This window comes from Hypomesus nipponensis, chromosome 5, assembly GCF_054491055.1.
Source record: "Hypomesus nipponensis isolate SF chromosome 5, ASM5449105v1, whole genome shotgun sequence".
NCBI lineage: Eukaryota > Metazoa > Chordata > Actinopteri > Osmeriformes > Osmeridae > Hypomesus > Hypomesus nipponensis.
The window spans coordinates 14,150,185-14,172,385 of NC_140365.1; the positions used below are offsets into that span (position 1 = coordinate 14,150,185).

Consider the following 22,201-nt stretch of genomic DNA (forward strand, 5'->3'; position numbering starts at 1 on the left):
TAACTCCGCCAACCTCCTTCCCTATCCCATCCCGACTTCTTGCCGTGCCTAATCCCCCTCCTCTCCACACCCTCTTCTGCTTTAGGGGAGCATTTGCAGGGGCTAGAGATTTCTCAGACATAACTTTTACTTTCTTCCACCTGTGCGCTTTCTGTCCTTAACCTTATTTTTTCTTAATCGAGTGGGGGCATCCTCTAATCTATAGGCCTTTGTCAAATGTACAGCAGTGCTCCTCTTAAAAAATAAATGATCTCCATGATACACAAATGTGGAAACATTTCATTTTTGAACTGCTCTCATAATTAACATTTACAAAAGCACGTGATAAATGGAGTCTATCAGCCTAGCAAAGACAATTGGTACTTTTGATTAAGCACTGATTGGCACACCTGGGGGTGATTGAGGAGGTTGTATATGAAGAGGGAGCGGGAGGAATAGGAGAAAACTGTGTGTGGACCAGAAAGAGAGGAGGTCGAGTGTGGCCGAGCGGGGAATGAGACGCTACGGAGCGAGTCATAGACGGAGCCGGGTGACCAGTGCCAGACGCCGATGCGAGTGGGAGCCAGGGATGCGCGGAGTTGGAGGACGTGGATCCGGGGACAAGCGGCGGCCAAAGACGGGACCAGAATCACATTACTGCTACGGACTACATAGAGTGGAGTATTGAGTATGGCGTACTCCAGCACAATGCTACTCGTGCACGCCGCACTTTCTGACCTTACTCTCTAACTCCAAGTTAAGTGGTCACCATCCATTCACTACGCCAGGATTGGAGATGGCCACTCTTGGGGCTGGGCTCTTTGGGGTTCGTGTCGTGGACATTATTTTACTAAAGGGCTGGGCGAGTAGCGCTCTGGATTTATATAGAGACAGCACTAGGCTGCCGGGTTTTTTGTACCTACTTAATAAAGGCATACATTTCTTACGACCCCCTCCCTGTACAAAAGTACGGTCAACTACACACACAATGCAAAAAAATGTTTTGTTACAACATGTTACGACAGCATGTTTTGATTTTACAGTGCAGCCTATTGTTTGGTGACAGACGAGAACTCAATACTTAAGCACGCTGTTTGTTAAAGCGGTGATTGACTGGGTTTTGGGGGTATTTCACACTGTTCCTTAAGGTCTCAGAATAGGGTATGTAACATTGGTTGGGCTGAAAATGGCCCGGGTGCTGTTCTATGCCCCCTGATACATCCAGTGAAATTTTCCCGGGAAAAAACGCTAGGTTTCTCCTTTTATGGTAAGCTTATGAATATATAGATGAGCACTACAGCTTAGCAAACAAACTATCGTGATTCAACTCAGCTTCAGTTAGCTGTAGCTATCTTGCTGAAAAATAGATCAGGGAACTATTGCACAAAAGTAGAATAAAGAAACCCAGGATAACTGAAAAAGCGCAGCTGGACTTAGTGTGATCCGCTCATCGCGATTTATTCGGTTGCACGTTTGCCAAACCAGGATGAGAAGGTGAAGCTTTCAATCCAGATGTACATAGTTGGGATAAGTGCACCTTCACGGCTTTCTTAATTAGACCATGATATTGATCACAGATTGACTGATGCAGAAATGGAGAAGATGTGTGCGGCATATTTTTCACCCGCTTAGCAGCAACTAATTGAAGCATAGTCAAGCATATAATATGTAAGGAAATACGGCTGCATTATTAAACAGAGGGAAAAGCCTGACAGACAATCGCGGACTGACTGAATACTAGGAAAGTTGCACACTTTTTATTGCTTTTAATATGCTTGTTTTATGTGTTGGTTTGATTGGTGTATCTGTGTGTTAAATGTGCTGGTTTGACTGTGACTGTGTCTGAGTAGACTACCATGTAAAGAACTATGTATTACTAATACTAATAAAATGTATTATTATTTACCCTACTTTACCTTAAAAGTGAGCAGAGGGAATTAATTTGCCTCTGGAAATGTACCCTAAAAACTAGGCCTAATTTCAAACCCTTATTCACAATGCAAGAATATGTTTTACAACCATATGCACAAATCTCTAAGCTGTGTCTGATTCAAAATATTTTTCTACAATTAATGTTCATACAGAATAAACATGACTGGATAAAAACGATCCTGGCAACAAGTCAAGATAAAAACATTTTGCAGGCTGGTAAGTGCCTTAACAGTTTGTAAATGGTATGTAGAATTGACTTACAAGATGCCTGCTACATAGTTGATCTAAATGGATTTTAGCAGTTAAGAAGAAGGCTAATATGTCTGGCATTGGGGGGGAGGGGGGGGGGCACCAGCTCCAGGCTTCACCCCAGCTGAGGAATAGGCCCTTGTGCTTTTAATTAATAATACTCACTGGATCTTCATCTTAGAGAGTAACTGTGTTGCTGGACACACAAGGCCTGCAAGTACCTTGTATGAAGAGGGCAGTTTTTGCAGGTGGTCAGTAGCTGTCCCACCCTGAATCCCTTCAATCCCTTCCAGGCCTTCCTTGGTTCAAATTAGATTCAATATGGCATGGGGAAGGAACTTCTGCAGTATGGGAAGCGGCTTCTGCAGCTGATGATGAGGAGACTGTCACTGGACTCCAGAAAGCCTGAGGTATGTAAATCGTATGGAAATGCATATTTACCCCATAATGGATGAGAAGTTGTTTCAGTCCAATTTATTCTTTGCTCCAGAAGGGCAATTTGTATGCAGCAAGAAAGCATCACATGAGAATATACAACTAAAACCACACAACAATTAACACAATAAAAGTCAGTTATATAGCACTCATAATATATATTTGTAACAGGATACAGACGCAGTAGGCTACAGCCTGACAGCCAGCAACATAGTAAGTATGGGCTAAAGGAAATCTAAATCATGCACAATTCCTGCTGTGCTAATCAATGAGTGGTTTACAGAATTCACAAACTGTCAGATGTCTCTACTCAACATCTGAAAAAGCTAATTGAGCTGGCAGATGCAGATTGCTGTCAGTAAAAATCTCCAGGATCTTGACCGTGGTATCTAAATCAAAAAGAAAACACTGAGGAAACTGTATCTGGAGATAAAGAAACTAGAAAAAGGGACTTCAATCGACACTTAAGCATATCTGTAAAACAATGTATTAACCTCTCACGTCTGAAAGCACTTTTCAATAACACTGCTTTGTCTTCCCAAACTTAGTTCAAAAATGGGCATGCCATGGTGCAGTAAGAACCACAGGTGAATGGGACTTAATACAGTATATCGCCCTCATTACTGACTTAATTGAAATCACCGTTGCAACTTCAACCATTTCTAGAATCAAGCTTGTGACAGCAATAGTGACAAGTAATGCATGTTAATAAAAATAAATAAGAACACATTCAGAAGATAACGGATATATGTTTATTTTGGATCAGAGCGGCAGCTGACTTACGTAACACAGGAGACTCCAAGATTAATCTTAGCATGGCTGTAGGCTAGCTGCAAAGAATAAATCTGTTACAAACCCTCCCCAGATGTAAGTAGGTTGCCTAGGGCGGGGAGAGGATGCAACGCTGCAACCCCAATACGTAACCAGGAAACGAGACCAGGTAACAGGGAACACTGGACACAGGTATACATATATATATTCAAAGGTTTAATGGCTGGGTAAATAACCCCAACAAGGGTATAAGGGAACGGAGAGCGTTGCCAAATAAAAGAACGAAGTAAAACCACCCTGTCTGCCTATCCACAAACTAACTAAACAAAAGTACAAGGGGAAGCACCCACTCCTTACCTAGTGTTTCTCCAACAGGTAAAGCTACCTACGTAATGGGAGGTGTAAACCCATGGGTAGCTTGCCTGTCCCCTTGTTCCTTGCCAGGGGGCCAAAAGAAAAGCTACACCGAGTGTAGACTAAAACGAAACTAATAATTATACAAACAAAACAAGGGAGAACAGTAAAACAAGGTCTGTCAGCTCTCTCTTCCCAGTCAAACTGCGAGTGTCTTATGCGGTCTCCCGATTGGCTGCGTGGATGTTGGTTGGTCAGGTGCGGGATACGGGACTGGCCAACAGGACGTGCCTGGACGAGGAGGGGGCAGCGGGGAGGGGACAAAAAGTGACAACGAACAGAACCACAGAACAGTACACAATAACAGGTGTCGTAACAATCTCCATGGTTACTTGGCTGGGTTTAATTCAACCTGCTTTCGTGCAACCAAGTCGAAGCTAAATTCATCCTTGAATATCCTGACTTGCGCTCATCGCTTATCCTGGTTTCCTGCAATAGCCCCCTGGACAAGCATCTTGAATTGTAAATTTAAATGACAACACAGGTTATTTATTTGAATGAAACACAGTCAGGAACATGAAATAACGTTAGCCCCATTGCCAATAAACTAGGCTAAATCATCACACATTCTATGCTCTTGCGTTAGCAAGCTAAACTAGTTTACATGCCTACAGTCTAGGTGTTTTTGCTATCTAGCTGTTCTTGCATTCCTTGCAAATCAGCGTTATTAAAAGGCAGATGAGCTAGAGTGTAGCTAACATTGACTAAACGGGCATGATGTTTGTCTATAACGTAGGGTAGAAGATCCCTGTGCAGTTCGACCATCGACACATTTGCGCGAACCATTTCACCAAGGACAGTTTTGAAAACCTGGGACAATGTAAAGCAGGATTTGCTATGAAGCTGTTGCTGAAAAGAGGTGCATTCCAACCTTATGTTCATCACAACCGCAAGCTGCAGTATGATTTTGTCGGTAACAGTTATTAGAAATGCTATATCCTGTATCTAGCACCTGCCTTTCTCCAGTTCTTTCAGATAATAGACTTAGGTTTTTTTTTTTTTATAGGTTTTTAAACTTTTTTTCGGCGACCCAAATTATATGAAAAAGGGTGTTTGCAAATATACCTTTTTCTTATAGTTATTATTTATTTGTACAAGTTTAAACAATTTAAATAATTTAAATCATTTGTTCTAATTGTCATCAGTAATAATATACACCACCACAGCTGCCCTGCTAATGCATGCACAGTCTGTGTTTGATGTGATGCTAGTTCAGGAGTTCAATACTTAATGCCCAGCTTTTTGGGCCTTTATTTGAGCGCAAAATATTTTGAGCTTTATGTGAAATAAACATAGCCGTTTTTTAATAGGTAAAACCTTGTCTAGTGAAGGTGATGTCTTTTTGTCTATTAATTTTCTCAATTTTCTCTTAACCCTTACGTTTCTTAGCCCGGTTTTCCATCGTTATTCTTCTGCCGGTGCTCCCGCCAGTCCGCTACTGCGGGGCTGTGCAGCGGTGGTGGATTTTCAAGTTGTATCATTTTAAATTATCGTGCTGTCAGAGGGTGCTGCAGCACCATCAGCACCCCTAGTTCCCACGGCCATGCATATGTATGTATTTATTTAAACAAGTTTGAAGCTCTTGATTTGAATCGTACTCAATGTTTCAGGTTGGACTTTGACCTCTGTTCACGTGTCTGGCTCTGGCACACACGTTAGTACCTCTCTGAAGCCAGGCTAACATAACGACTTACAAACTCAAACTTTGTAGTTTCTACGTTTTCAGCAGTTAAAACTCTTTTAGGCACTTAATCAGGCATCAGACAGCTTTTTCGAACTAGCGTCTCCTTATTGGTGGGTCGACTGCTTGCCTTCATGTGATTCGTCAAGAGGTAGGCCTAAGTCACGTAGTGCTAGTGCCCTCTGGGTAGTGTAGTTTATGTAACGCTAGGGTTGTTACCAATCTCTCTGACACTTACGCTTTCTCTGTCAATGGTAAAGTACCGGACCGGCTACATGCAAGAAGTAGCGGTACGCAAGCCAAAGTGCCGGTACGCTTAAGAGTAAAATATAGAGGTGCCGGTAATGCGTACCAGTGAGTACTGGCCCACTTCGAGCACTGCCTATGACAAAATAATTATGAAAACACATTTGCCGACCCAATTTTCATCCCCCGTGACCCACCCAGACTTTGAAAAAGAGCTGTGCTGACGGGCTTGCCTCGGTTGCACTCAAACATACTACAACAAGTAGTTTGACGACAACTCTTCCCCGGCTCTACATCAGTTCTTGGCCCGGCATCTTCCGCATTAGCAAGGATGCTTTGCGTTTGGGTGGTATTTGAGACAGGAAGAACTTGTAAACCAATTCTGCATCGCACAAGGTGTAAACAACCTTGTCGAGGTTTCCATTGGGAAACTTCTTAAAAATTCATTTTCCCTGAAGCAAACCCGGTGGATTCATAGCTGCATCCATGTTAAGGCCCCGTCACACCATGATGTTCTGGTCAACGTTCTATGACATTAGAGAAAACGTTGGCAATCGTCCATGGTCGCTGGTTTAGCGCTGGTATAGCGCCAGAAGAGCATTTTGTGGACGCTGGTGACGCTAGTAATCGTCAGTAATCGTTGGTGATCGCTGTTACACGCTCCTCATGTGTCAGTGCCACGCTTGTCATGCGTTATAGTCACACTTTAGTCACACGCCAGATGTGTCCACCTCGCCCTAGAACGCTTGAAATTGAACGATTAGAACTTTCAGAGAACGTTAACCAGAACGTTATGGTGTGACGGAGCCTTTAGCACGTCAGGTTTGATGTGGTAATTTCATACACAAGGCATACACACAGGTTCGAAGACTCGTTCTCGCCCCCTTCAATGTAATTCGGCTAGGTTTACATCCGCGCTAAAATATCAATGTGAAAGTCATAGCTTGCGTAGTATAGACCCAGCTCCCAACCCAACTTTGAGAATAGATTAACGGCAACATTTTTGTTATTGTCCGATAAGAGTCTCACGTTAACGCAGTACGTTAACGCCGATAACGGCCCACCACTAGAAACGTTAAAAACGTATTTAGCATTCTACCTATGCTAGATACAGGAGATGTTAGCATTGCTAATAGCTAGCCTATTAGCAACTGTTAGTGACAAAATCATACTTGGGCATACAGCTTGCGTGATGAGCATACGGTTGGAACAGCACCTCTTTTCAGCAACAGCGGCTTAGCAAATCCTTCTTTAAATTGTCCAAGGTTTTCATTCAAAACTGTCCTCGGTGAAATGGTTTGAGCAAATGTGTAATTGAGGGTCGACCTGCACAGGGATCTTGTCATAGACAAACATCACAGCCCGTCGAGTGTTTGGTTCCTTAAAGACTATGAAAAGTGTCAGCATTCCCTGTACAGCCTGGAACACTTGCATTTGCCACCATAGTCAGTTTTCAATATGCTAGACAAACGTTCTTCCTTGTAATTCTGTGGAAGTACACAAAGCAGCGCGCAGCAAATTTGGGGGCGTGACAAAGGTAGGCGACCAGAGCCAAAAAAGGTGGAGGCTGGAGCCCCGTTGTGAGTTAGAGAAGGACTGTTTTACAGCTACATTTTTTAATTGTGAGATTTACATAGGAAAGAGGTGTCAATGGACTTTGAGGTTCACTGCATGTCCATTTTACCCACTGAACTGTTATTCAACTGTGACAGGGTAAATTCGGTTATACAATCAATGACCCCTTTAATTTCACGATAGTTAAGCCTCACGTATAAGTAACCCGCCACGTTTGACTTCCCCATGCTAGTCTTACGTTTTTGTAATTAGAGAGGCCTTCTGTTTTGTTTCATTTCATTCGTGCTATTGGTAGAGTGTACGAGAAAAATAATTATTGTACGGTGTTCATTTTAGGACATCCTCAGATCTCAGACTCAATTGACCGTTCCCCAGGCCACGCCCCCTTAGTTATTGTTGCTACGTCCGACACAATTCCCGGAACTGTCAACCCAAAAGCCATGGCGAGTACGGGGATAAGCACCACAGCTGTCAGTGTGAGTGAGGATTTTTTGAGTAATACCTTTGCGATATCTTCCAGGTCCAGGCAGAAGGGACTGCAATATGCAGTGGAAGGATATATAAAAAATATTAAAATGAGCAACGAAGGGGAAACAACAAAAATCGAAGCCAAAGCAAAGCATACAGGTCTCAAGTAGCCTTGTCTGGCCAGGCACTTGAACTCCACTTGAACAAGGTTGGGATAGGCTACTCAGGAATAGGTCGCCCACTCACAAAATTCTACGAAGATCAAAATAAAATACGTTTATAATGGCTGATCCAGCTCACCTGATTCGAATGAATGGTCGTTATAACAACCCATTTAATTGAATCAGGTGTGTTGGAGCAGGGAAACATCTAAAACATGCAGGACAGCGGCCCTCGAGGACCGGAGTTTGACACCCCTGCCTTAGAACATTCTCACTCAGGTCAGACTCAGACAAAACGACGTCAAACTAAACGGCATCAGAAAACCAAAACCCTTGTGTGCCACGTGTTGATGACGTTTGTCATGACGTTGATGATGATTCTTAAGTTTGTTTGCAGTATCCATGGCAACCGGAGGACTACACATGGGTTTACGTTACACGAGTGAACTAGCTTGCAGAAAACAACAATTTTGTAATAGCTATGTCAAAAGTAAGTTTTCTTGCTGTTGGCTTACCAGTTAACAGAAACACCACCATGGTATTCACTTTAAAAGCATCTACTTTATCTAATTCAAAAAGCTAGTCAGCAGCTCCCCCATCTAGCTAACTTTGCAAAAAAAATTCTGACAAAGTTTAGTTTGAGGGCGTTTTGTCTGAGAATGATGTTGTTTGGTTTGAGAGCGTTTTGTCCGAGAATGATGGCGTTTAGTTTGAGGGCGTTTTGTGTAAGAATGATGGCGTTTAGTTTGAGGGCGTTTTGTGTAAGAATGATGGCGTTTAGTTTGAGGGCGTTTTGTGTAGGAATGATGGCGTTTGGTTTTAGAGCGTTTTGTCTAGAATGACAGATGTTTTTCTGAGACTGAAGTCGTTTCGCCTGAGTCTGACGAGGTCCGTGTACACGGACCTGACGACGTTTGGTCTGAGACTTGACGCCTTTTCGTTTGAGTCTGACAAACGAGTCTGAGATCTGAGGATGTCCTAAAATGAACACCGTATTATTAGTCTTTTCGATCTCCACCATGCGGCAGTGTTTCAGTGCTCTTCATTTAAACGTGGGTAACGATCGGTGGGAGTTTGGATGTTTGGATGACTTATTGAATAGGTTTCATTATTCTAAGATTTACGTCTGATCTTTGTTTTGTGTTTGCATCTGGAATAGTTTGGTTTGTAACCAACCCCTGTTTTCATGTGAGCCAGTAGGTTGTGTTCTGTTGTGTAGTGTACGCTAATATTAAATGCACAATTACGACATTTACAAGAAACTGATTCCAAGCTAAATAAGACCACCCCCTCCCAATTCTCCATCTCATTTACACACAAATACTCTCCCGCTCACTCACTCACCCAAACACACACTCTTACCAACCTCCCCTCTCCCACTTGGACGGAGAGAAGAGACATGACAGTATGAGAGAAGATGGATTTTTCTACAAGATGAGGAGGGAAAGGTGAAATTACCAACTCTCATCTTTGTCTATAGGCTATGTGAATCGACAAAAGATTTGGCAAACACGCCATAATTGTTTCAGAATAGGATGAATGAATAAGAGAGACGTCTGTTAGGAAGGTACGTAAACTGTAAATGTTTCTCTGTTGAATGTGTTGATGTTGACCTAGTCGTGATGGATTGGCTATAGAAGGAAAGGTTAAGAAGTGGGCAAGGCTGTTAGGCTACATGCACCGCTTTGTCTTACAAATGTTTCATTTTAGAGCATTGCTGAGAAGGGGACCAGTTACACCGTAAATTAGCTGTTACCGTGATCTATAATCGTTTTTCTTTTCAAGATGCAACAGTGGGTGCAATAAGCTTTGAGTTCGAAAAAACCCGCCATCAAAGAGGGACTTCCATGTAGGCAGCATATATTTCAACACCTCCACGTCCTCTCCGTCCGTTGTATGCTAGGCTACATACTGTATGCCATAGCCTACTGTATGTCATACAACATAACAACATAAATAGTCATTCATAACGGAGTCAGATGGTTGAGCGGTTAGGGAATTGGGCTAGTAATCAGAAGGTTGCCGGTTCGATTCGAAATGCCGTTGTGTCGTTGGGAAATTAAAGGCACTTCACCCTACTTGCCTCAGGGGAAATGTCCCTGTACTCCTACTATAAGTCGCTCTGGAGAAGAGCGTCTGCTAAATGACTTAATGTAAATGTTTCGTAAGACAACGTTGTCCTTGATGATAGATATGTTTCCTGGGAATTACATCAGTCCAGTTTTCCCAATGTTGTACGTCTTACAGCATGATCACTTTTTATTCATTAAACCCTTAACTTGTTATTTAGTTAAATAAGCAGTAAAACCATTTCCGTGACATTTTGTAGATAATCCTCTCGTGGTTTCCATAAAAGCAGGCCATAGCCTAAATAGAGTCTGTAATTTTTAATTGGTGCGTGAAACGCCTTTTCTGTCTCAGTCCAGATTTGTTTTCTTGACTTACCTTGTACCACCCTGATAATATATAGCCAAGCATGCTTGTGTAACTAAAATTAACTTATGCTGGGTGAGGTCGCGTATGTTTGCTCATGAAACGATACCTAGGCTGTTCTATTCTGTGTAAGAGCTCCATCTCCATGGCGACGTGGAGATCTCACACTCACACTGTGGAGTGTGCGCGCAGCCTTCTCTGGAAGGGAAATTGGTTCAATGGCAGGGCAGTGACGCGCAGTTAGAGGCCGAGGGGGAAAACTAAGCAACTGTCAGTTTTGGGGGCGAAAAGACGAAGACAGGACCTCATTCCAGGGAAGAATCCGGGTAAGTGGGCCAAGTTTTATAGCCACCCTGTTGCTTGCATAGAAAAGTCAGTATCCTATTGGCTGTCAGGAGGCAATGTTTATCTCAAATCTGTGAAGGAGCATTGGTTTGCAACACTTCCCATTTACAAACCTGACAGGCTAGACTAAAAGCAATACTAACTCTGAATGCGATGCCCACATTTCCTTATATTAACAATGTACGCATTTGGAAAAGTAACTCAGTTGACCAGTTCTGTGTTTAATCGACTACACTCCCACACGAGAAATTAGCCTACATATCGGGTAAATCAACGAATCTAAAAAACTAGCACTAGGCCTAGTCATTATACAACCCGGAATTAAACGTGAAACCGTCATCTGTCCAGTCTCCACGATGTCATTTATTTAGACTGGGGTATCCATGCAATGTTCCGGTCGTTTGGACGAGCATTCTGCTTAAGAGAATAGTTTCAGGACCATGGACAGCAATCAATTGCATACAATCTGGCAAAGTCTGCTCAGAAGTGAGTACTGAATGCTTATGATCGATCACAATCATACGTCTGCTGTACGTCATACTATTAGGCTACGTGAGTTTGACAACTGCTGCATAATACTGTCAGAACAGCTTCATGTAATTGTTTATACTAGAATTTAAATTTTTGCATTTAATTGGCCTTACAGTCCATATAGCAAAAAAGGAAATTAGAATAGGCAATTAATTAAGTCCTTTCAGTTATACCAAAATTGACAGGCTGGTATCATTCCAAAAGTAGATATTTTGGGGTAGAATATATTCTATAGGAATTCTCTAATTCTATATATTTTTAACTAAATGTGAATTTGTCTTTATTTATTTGCATGCCATGATGAAAAATATATGTAGGGCCATGGAAATGCTTCAATTAAGTATTGTAAGACTAAGTATTGAAGTGTAAGTATTGAAATTTAAGACTGTTAATTAGGTAACTAAAGTTGGTAACTAATTTGTCTGACTTCCCTACTGTAGGCTTCCTTACTTGTTATGTTTAGTCTGGAAAGTTACTACTGATCCCCTCAAGGCAGAACTGTTTCCACACATAGTCCACATTATCCATTTAAAAATGTATTTTGATTTTGCATGTTGACACAGCATGTAACAGTCAAGCCAAGCAGCTAAAAATAGAATAGGTGAAGAAATCGAACAACTGGAGACCCCCGTAGAACGCTGCCACCTTTTCCATCACATTCGTGCATATGCCATTGTGAGCACTTGATGGATTGAGATGTGCGTTGCCATGGAGACCACCGCAGCACTAGCTCATAATATTCCCCCGCGAACGAAGGTTTTTCCAGGCAGACAATACTGCTTAGAACAAGATACGTTTGAATGTTGAAAATGCTGAGGTCACAATGGGTGATTGACGATGATGCGTGAGCAGTGAGTGAATCACGGAAAAAAATCCCAGAGGACAATCTTCGAGCAAACATACAGATGTGAAAACACGACAGTCACATGGGACGACAGTCACAAATTCACAGATGCGCACACACAGCCTCCTCTAACAGTATGCTTCACTTTTATTTGATTTATTATCTTGCAAAAGTATTAGTGTGTGTTAACTATTGTTTCTGATTACTTGGATGAACGCATTGTGAACAGTGGCTCTACAATTACACATTTGTATAGAATATTATGCCCCTCAATTATTTCTTGCAAGAAATCTTTTTTATTTTGCTTCAACTACTCATCTTGTGATGACTGTGTCCCACCTAGGTAACCAACCACGTTCAGCCAGGCATTAAGGAAGGCTGAGCTGGCACAGGTTTTGCAGGCTCGTCATGACAGGTTCTTAACGGTGTGGCCAACGCAGTGTTCACTGGGATGGTCTCTTAATGGTCTCCAGTAGGCATCGTAAGCATCTACTTAATATTTGATAATGCCAGTTGCTCACAAGCACTGTGACCCACTGAGTGCACATGAAAGAGCGGGGAGAATAGTTGTTGAATGGACAACTGTGCTTCTAAACTAGTTTCCCCTGAAAGTCTAGTAATTTGTATACCTTTCTAGAGTTTAACACAGTGTGTCTCTAATATCTCATAAGCACATCTTGGCATGTCAGGGTTAGGTTAGGTTATCTTCGTTCCCTCATGCTTTCATGCTATTCTTATTTAGCTTCCCAATTTTTCTGAGTATTATAATGCAGGACAGCATATTTGATAATTTGTTGAATACAGAAGAGCGTTTCTCAGGAAGCCTGTGATGTCATCATCGGTAGGGATGCACAGTACAGCAAGTGCTCCGCTGTACAGTATATTATCACATTTGCTTCGCATTTTCTCTCTATGGGCCAGTTCAAGGGACAAATAAAGAGATAGAGATTGGGAGAGATGAAGAGAGGAGGTGTGCGTCTCTTCGATTGCAATTTGCCAAATATCTGTTACTTGTATTTCAAAACTGACTGGTGTTTCACTTGACTTTTCAAATGTATTTCTGCTGAGCCAAGTACTTTTTTTCCCCAATCAGGCAGGTCTCTGAATGACCTTGTTTCCAGATATGATTATCTGTGCCTTGATGGATGCATGTACTCTAGCCCCAGTTACTGTTAATGACCTCACTACCTCTTTCTCTGTCCATTCAACTCTCGTCTTCTCTCTTTCTTTCTTTTTAATATTTTTTCTTTCTATCTTTCTTTCTTTCCACATCTGAACTTTCTATGACCTCTATGACCTTTCTATACATGTTAGGTGCTGTGACTGTGCCAAGCAATTTGGCCTGGTGTCATAGAGCTGTGATTTTATACAATTGAGTCAAAATGACGACCTAAGTGTGTTACTATTATGGTTTCTCCATTCGTTCATGTAATTATGCTACGTACCTCTAGTGTTAAAACATGTCCAGGTTATAACAACTCGGTGTAATTGTGGTATGTTAAAAAGGCAATAACAGCAAAGGAATTGCGTTCGAAAGTAAAAATGTTGTTTTATATTTGGCCTTTGTCCACCAAGAGGCTAAGAAGGCAAAGCTTATATTGTCACTAGGGTTGCCACCTCCAATGTGTTCAAATAAAGGACACCTTGGTAGTGGCCAATGTCGGGGGGAAATATTTAAGCGGGGGTCTGGGGGTTGTCCCCCAGGATATTTTGGGTGTTAAATACTTCATTTCCTGCATTCTTGTGATTGTTTTCTTAACCAAATTGTGCTTTTTATGCATCAACTTAAATTCCTCTGCCACTGTAAACATAAAATGAATGCAGAGCTGCATCTATTATATTAAAGATGCCCTAAATGGAAAATGTTGTTTTTCTTACATTTATGTGCCTTAAAATGTTTGATCTTGACTACATTTAGTCATTTAGCAGATGCTCTTATCCAGAGCAACTTATAGTAAGTACAGGGACATTCCCCCCGAGTAAGTAGGGTCAGGTGCTTTGCTTAAGGACACAATGTCAATTTGCACGGCCTGGAATCGATCCAACGGCCTTCTGATTTATAGCCCAACGCCCTAACTGCTCAGCCATCTGACCCCAGTTTAGTTATGACTAAACATAACTAAACGGCATCTGTGCAGTTTGAAGAGTTTTCTTTCACAATCCTATACTGAATCCTATATTGGAAGTCTACTGTTGAACAAAATATGAATCACAGTAAAGTATGTTTTAGATTTTTTGTGGGGGCTTTAAGGATTAAAACATCAGATCCTGGACATCTGCAATATGTTTGATCTGTCAAAATTAACTATTTAGTTTGGAAGAAGCAAGAAACCATTGATGAACTCAGAAATAGCAAATGACCAGTTAGACCACCAAAGAGCACTATGATGGATATTTAATTTGTGAAATTAAATTAACAATATAATTAGTTGTGAAGATAAATGCATTAAGTTAAGAATACTGTTAAAAGAGCAGGGTTCCTTTAAGAGATCGAGGCAGGAACTTGATTATTAGAATGCCAAGTCATTACAATCATCATCGACCGTGCTACACGTGGGATTATCTTATTTTGATTATCAGAATGGCAGGCAGTCGCTGTCACTATACGTCATTGTTACCATGTCTCGTGAAACTTTTTACTATATTATTTCTCATGTAGGAGCATGTGAAAACGTAACATAAGCATTAGAGTAGGTTCAGGCATACTCAGTATAGTATTTACTTGATACTTAGTTGTGGCGGGAAGCAAAGGGTTGTAGGTTCAAAACCAGTCAGAGACATAGTTTTTTATTTTTTATTCTGACAAAACGGTTTCTAGTCTTCCCATCAATCCTCCGGTTGTAAAACATAGCAATGCGTGTTTAGTTGAGCCCATCACAACACTCCAATCATCTGTTTAGCGAGACTATGTAAACCACTGCAAAACAAGTCAGGTTCACCACAGTAGCTAGTTACTTGTAGTCTACGCATGGTAGAGATAATGCTAATGGTTATCTCTAATGAAGTAAATTGAGTGTTCAGGTGGATCCCTTGTCTGTTGCTCAAATTCATTTCAGTAACCTAAGCCAGGACACATCCCCACTGATGCTAGGCATGATTTTAAATTCCCTTCCATGACAAGTTATGGCACTCAAAACAACCTTTTAAAAAAACTATAAGTTATTCTTTACAGCAGCAACCCAGTCATCCCGTTGTCCCATTTTTATAGGAAATGTACAAGCAGTTTCAACTTTGGCCGAATCTAACAACGCTTACCACAGGAGAAACAGCTTACTTTTTAATACAGTAACTGAACATGACAATATTCAACACTGAGAATAGCTCAATGGGCTGGGATGGTGACCTGTAAAGTATAAGGTAGTAGGTTGGAATCCAGCCATTATCTTTTGGCCTGTCATCATTTTGATTATCTGTTTAGTTCAATAGGATGACATCATTCTGAAATACCATGCACAATTTCATGCAATTTCACCTTAAAAATGTCAATCGTTTCTTAACCTTTATCCCAAAGCTGACCAAAGCTAATACTCTGCCCTTTCATTCATACAATCTCAACAGTTGGTGTGTAGCAGAGAGGATAAAGAGACTGACTTGTAACCTTATGCTCATGAGTTCAAATCCCCATTCAGCTTGTTGTTGGCCAAACATTAAGTAGTTTTGCTCTTTTGTTGTCCAACTCTCGATCTTCTAAAGTGTACATGTTTATAATATTTTGTGGAGGAACCGCAATATAAATATAGCTTGCAGCTATATTTATTATTATTATTATTTTAATTTATCTCATGAACACATTGGTAAAAAAGTTTTGAAATTTGGGATATTGACACAACATGCCACAACTACGGGCCAAACAAAGACTGGCCCACATCAGACCATAGGGGGCGCCACAGGCGACGCCCAAATGTCCACTTTTCAGAGTGATTGCATTTCCACCCCATTGCTCCAATTCTTCTGAAACTTGGTGTGCATGCCTCATTTTTCACGAGGAACGAAAAAGCCTCAAGGACCCATAAGGTCTGCCATGATGGATTTTCCTATACAGTGATAATTTGGGAAAACATTCAAAATTCCTCTTCTCTTGAACCAAAGTTCTAATTGACTTGAAATTTGGTACATATATGTATCATTGACGTATTTAAAAATGTTACTTAAGGCAATTGAATCAAGTACAAAATGGCTGAAAGGGGTGTATTTATGTAAATGTCCACATTTACTCAATATGTTTGTGTCACTAAATCAAATGTCATTTTTGAATGATGGTTTTTCAAACCTAATAGGCTTTAAGGTGACAGCACTCTGACGTACCGTACACAATTTCACCTTGGTATGTCAAAATATGATTGAATTAGAGCTGTTTCAACTTTCGCTTACCACAGGAGAAACAGCGTACTTTTTTTTATACAGTAACGAACATAAATATTCAACACTGAGATTAGCTCACTGGGCTGGGACTGCGACCTGCAAAGTATAAGGTCGTAGGATCAAATCCAGTCACAGTCGATTAGCCCGTTTTAAATTTGATTATCTGTTTAGTTAAACAGGATGACATCGTTCTGAAGTACCATGCGCAATTTCACCTTGATATGTCAAAAGATCATTGAATTACAGCTGTTTAAACTTTGTCCGAGTCGACCAATCCACGCTACAGGAGAAACGGCTTTCTTTTTTATACACAAACTGACCAGAATTTTTCAGTTCTGCGGGTGGCTCAATAGGGTGAGATGTTGTCCTGCAAAGTGCAAGGTCACAGGTTTGAATCAAGGCACAGTCTTTTGGCCTGTCATAATTTTGATTACTTGTTTAGTTAAACAGGCAGACATTCTGAATTACAATGTGCAATTTCATGCAATTTCACTTTGAAATGTCAACCGTTTCTTAACCTTTGTCCCAAGCTGACCAAAAACGTATACTCATATCACGCAGTCGGTGCACAGCTAGATAATCAGCGTCAGCCACTTGGGTACCCAGCATGCAGTGTGGCAGGTCCAAAAACGCAAAGACTTGTGGAAAATAGTTTAGTTACAACAGCCTTACGAGGGATTTCAGTTGTTGTGTTCGTTCAGTTAGATGTTTGTAATGTTATTGTTTGTTAGTTAATATAATCTTGTTGGTCACCCTGATTGTGCATGTTGTGTATTTAAATTGGAACAGAGAGTCGGCTGCTGTACGCTCACAACTTATTCTCGCAAGCCTTTGCCCAACATGACCTTTGCCCAGCCCATCCAGCCCAGCCCAGCCCAGCCAACCACATGACTACTGTTAATTGTGCATTGCCAGAGATTCTGGAAAGAGATCAACTCAAGAAAACTTTCAATATCCTATAGTAGGCTAATACTCTGCCCTTTCTGTTTGTAACATTTCAGCAGTTGGTGTATAGCAGAGAGGATAGAGAGACTGACTTGTGACCTTATGCTCATGAGTTCTAATCCCCGGTCAGCCTATTGTTGTTGGCCAAACATAAAGTCGTTTTGCTCTATTGTTGTCCAAGTCTCGATCTTCTACAGTGTACATGTTTATAATATTTTGCCATTTTGCGGAGGAACCCGCATCGCTGCTTGCAGCTATATTTGTAACAATTGATTTTGCATTATGGTTCTGCTTGTATCGGCTCCCTGCCGCACCCAACTGAGACACCGTCTCGACCTCCGAGCAGAGAGCAGCGAGGCCGGGGAGGCGGAGGCAGCAGATTAAACAGAAAGCAACCTGTTTCGCACTAGCAAAGCAGAGTGCAGCGATATCCTGATTAAATAGCCCGCCCTGCTAAGAAGGTGTGCCCCTACTGCGTGATATGACGCGCTGCCAGTGACACGCTGCTAATGAGGCGCTATGTCTTGCGTCCCCCTGCATGAACCAACCCCACTTGATTTAGCACATATTGCGTCCCGTATTGACTCAGTACGGGACGGTAAATTGTATTGTTCAATCCGGGACGGTCCCGTATTATACGGGACGGGTGGCAACCCTAATTGTCACCTGACATCTCGTACATGTACAAGTCATCGCTCAGGTTCATGGCATTTTATGTGGATTTCTTGTACAGCGTTAACTCTGGGATCAAAGTAAAATGTCTCCTCAGCCTGACGACTCTTAACATGTCTTTTATCTTTGTGTCAAGTGGCAATAACTGAATTAAGTGTGGTTAGCCTTTCACACAGTGTTTGTTCAAGTCATCCCACTCATACTTCCCACAGAGGTCCTCTTGTGTGTTTTATCATAAGAGTCTAAGAGGAAATGTGCTCTGGGTTCAAGCTAGGACCTATAAGGGGCCTTTATGAGTGGAGTCTCATTCTCTTATGTTAAAAGTTTCATGTAGCCTGATGCTTCAATCCCAATGTTTTGAGGTTGTTGAAACGCTAGGCAGCTTTTGGATACATTCTGAAAGCACACCCAACAACATATCATTTATTGATTGTGTTTGGTTATGGTTTACCTTTCCTTCCCTCTGAGCTTCCATGTGTAGTTTGTCTGCTTGTGTACGTTTGTCTGTATGGGTGCATTTGTGAGAGATAAGATAGAGGCAGAGGGGGGGTGTATTAAGTCTATGTGTGTGCTGGTTATGGTGTGTTGTTTGTGTGTGTGTGTTCGTTTGTGCACATGTAAGCCTTTGTGCAGCTTTATCTCCCATAGCAGGGTCATATATTGAATAAAAAAACAGACATTCTCCTCCACTCCACTTGAGGACCTTGATTCTGGCTCCAGCACAGCAATGCAATCCTATCAGGACCTGGATTTACAGGACCTGAAGAACTTGCTCCTTCAATGCCAAATGATTGGTTTCGGGGCCTCCTCCCTCGGTGGCCTAACTGATTAATGACTCAACAACCCACTATTGATTTAATGAGGGGGCCCGTGGAAATTAACTTAATGTAAAAAGAGAGAGTCGAGAAAGCAAAGGCAAGGCTAGAAACAATGGCTCTTAATTGGACAGCAATAACTGCTGTCATGATTTAAGGGTGCGATTTATTAGGTTTGAAAAATTGATTTTGTTCGGGGGGACAGAGTCAAGGAGACAGAGTCTAAAGGTTGCTTGGCACATCACACATATGACATGATGGACTATGCATGGAAGGCCAAAGGTCAATTCCTTTCCTTCTCAGAACAAAAACGAAATTCTACCACCCAAATAGCATGATTTACATGTGCTGTTCATCAGATGAATGTTATGACAGGTTAATGAAGAAATGACCTAAAAGGGGTTTTTAAGAACTGTAATGCTAACTAAGTCTTGTACTCGCTGTGAAATATCTTACTGTTGATTGTTCTTCTACAGGTACAGTCCTGCACTTTTGTGGCTCATGTTGTTTTAATTTGTAACTTGTATAACTGCATGCTCTTATGGGTCTTCCCTTTTGGCACTTGTTTAGCTTTTTCACAATGTATGCTTCATGTTTTGGCTACTTGCAATGTTTGGGACTATCTCGTTGTTATGATCAGTGACTTATGCTCTTTTGTAAAGCTCTCTCTTGGAAGTCGCTTTGGATAAAAGCGTCTGCTAAATGAATAAATGTAAATGTAATGAAGAGGTTCATACACTATTGTTACTATATTGTCAATAATTTGCCATTATTCATTTAGTCCTATAAAGCTTAGTACTTGTTCCAGTGTTAAAACCAAACATTATGAGTATCAAGAATAACTTTCATTAACAGGTTTTCTATCTCACTTGTCCTGAAGGCATGGCCCTGCGCAACAGTAGCGTATGCAAATTTTAAAATTCTGAAAATCTGAATCTTGCTTCTAATCCTCTGGGATTTTCTATTTTGCAAAGTTCTGTTGAAAAATGCAGCAAGATACTATGTATCAGTTGTAATTTTCCAGATTGGCCTCCCCTTGCCATTGTGCCAAAGCCATAATTTGGTGACAATGGTATCTCTGCGGGTTGTCGAGCAGGAGCCAGAATCGGAGGTAGAGTATATTGAATCACTGCATACAAGCTTTCTTTGGCATCAAAGTTTAAGTGGAAAACCTAGCTGCACATGCCTTCCAACTGGTGTATTTATTTCCACTTGAATACCCGAACAGAATGGCTCACCGTTCTGATCTACATCAGAACACGTGCTACATTGTGCCTTCATACATTGAGACCTATAGCAACACGTTTCCATCTTTTTACTATATCTGTACAACAGCATTAGGCTTTTCACAGAAATACCAACCTGTGGCAGCTGTGTACAACCAGGACAGCCACAAGTCCAAATGATTTTTGGCACAGGGCTTTTTCTGCCAACGTGTGCAACATTTAAACAGGATAACATTCCTTAAGGCATGAAAATGTGTCATTAATTACTAATGGAAGGGATTGTCATCAAGTTGATTCAGACACAGGGTGCAGTACAGTGCGTCCTTTTACAAAGATGAGTAATGACGTTCTTTGTGAACCTTGGACATTAAGTTGCCTCAACATTGTAGATTAATATGAGCAAATGTCAGGCCCAAATGAATTGCAGAATCATTAACAAGTCAAAGTGGGTGTATGGCTAATCTAATTTCCATCCCCTCGGTACACGTTCTCTGGCTGGATGCAACAATGCCTCAGACAGTGTTTTCCTTCTCCCCCCACCGCTTAGCACTTTAACTTAACCTCTGTCTTTTCAGAACGGCTTTGGTAGCTTGATACTGTTTTCTATGGACAGTGGTCTTGAAACGTTGTCATACTGTTTTTGTTCCACCTCTGTGTCAGTCCTGCTTCTAACCATGCTTGTGTGCGTGCATGTTTGTGTTCGTGTGCATGTGCTTCCGTGTGTCAGTGAGTGGGGTACATTGTATTTTTGTGATTGCAGACCCTGCCACAGGGTCCTTTTGAATCATGAGAATTAAACATTATCTCCCATACAAATCAAATCAAATGTATTTGTATAGCCCTTTTTACACGCAAGCATGTCACAAAGGGCTTCACATACGCCTATAGAACTGCCCCTCAACCAACCTAAACCCTCAAGGAAGACAAGGAAAAACTCCCAGAAAAACTCCCAACCGGAGAAAAAATGGAAGAAACCTTGAGAGGAGCAATTCAGAGAGGGATCCCCTCCTCCAGAGACGGTTGGTAAGAGAGAGGAGCAGAACACAAGCTAAACATAGTCATACAGTGTCAATGGGTTTTGAAACACCAAAAATCCATTGTTCGGCTTTATAGACGTTGGATGGGACCTGGAAACTCGCTGTTGGCCGTCATGGAGGCTGGTTTCCGGTTGACGACCTGGTCCAGCGTTGGTAGACCGACGACCAGGCAGGTCCTGACAGGGGATGTGTGGGGGGGACAGAGAGGAGAACAGGGATTAGAGAATGCCAGGAGCAGCTAACAGTTTCAGTCGTAATAGAATGAGATCCCCACCGGTCAAGTGTGGACTAGTGCAGCAATTTAACAATGCTAAGAGGGTATTTGATGCAGCCCCACACACCAAGACAGCGACAGCCCCCCTTGGTTGGAACATGAAATCTGTTCCGGGGGAAACAACTCTAAAATAGGTTATATTTATACGAATAAGGATGAAAACAACCAGCCCCCCGTTGTCTCCAACTAGTAAACTATAACAACAAAAATATACAGCAACGGAACGTTTACAGTAACAATATACAATAACAGGTTTACTTTATTTGTAACATTTAAATGGGCAGTGTGAACATAAGCTAAAATTACAATTTAAAAGTTACATGTGATACACACATAGGCAAACGCACACCCCAGGTTTACATAGAAAGTACACACATTTAACAATCATAGGATTGACTAAACAAGAACGTTTTTAATCTAGTTTTAAATGTCGAAACAGTATCAGCCTCCCTAATTGAGACAGGTAATTTGTTCCAGAGAAGAGGTGCTCTATATGAGAACGCCCTACCTCCAGCAGTTTTTTTCTTAATTTTGGGTATTACCAGATAGCCGGCATCTTGAGATCTTAGAGTCCTTGCGGGGCAATAGGGTGCAAGGAGACCGGAGAGGTACAGTGGTGCCAATCCATGTAGAGATTTGTAAGTTAGTAGTAAAACTTTGAAATCAGCTCTGGCTTGGATAGGGAGCCAGTGTAAAGAGATAAGAGTAGAGGTTATATGATCAAACTTTCTTGTTTTTGTCAATAGTCTAGCAGCAGCATTTTGTACCCGCTGTAAATTTTTCAAGTAGGTAATTGGGAGGCCAGA

General features: G+C 41.5%; 1 protein-coding gene across 1 annotated transcript in view; it reads left to right on the forward strand.

Annotated features, from left to right (window-relative positions):
• Positions 1-8,814: 8,814 nt before the first annotated feature.
• Positions 8,815-22,201, forward strand: part of kcnj6 (potassium inwardly rectifying channel subfamily J member 6) — a 91,981-nt gene continuing 78,594 nt past the window's right edge. The window contains exon 1 of the mRNA XM_084698245.1: positions 8,815-9,478. The gene's annotated coding sequence lies outside the window, so the exon portion shown is untranslated. The remainder of the gene's footprint in view (positions 9,479-22,201) is intronic.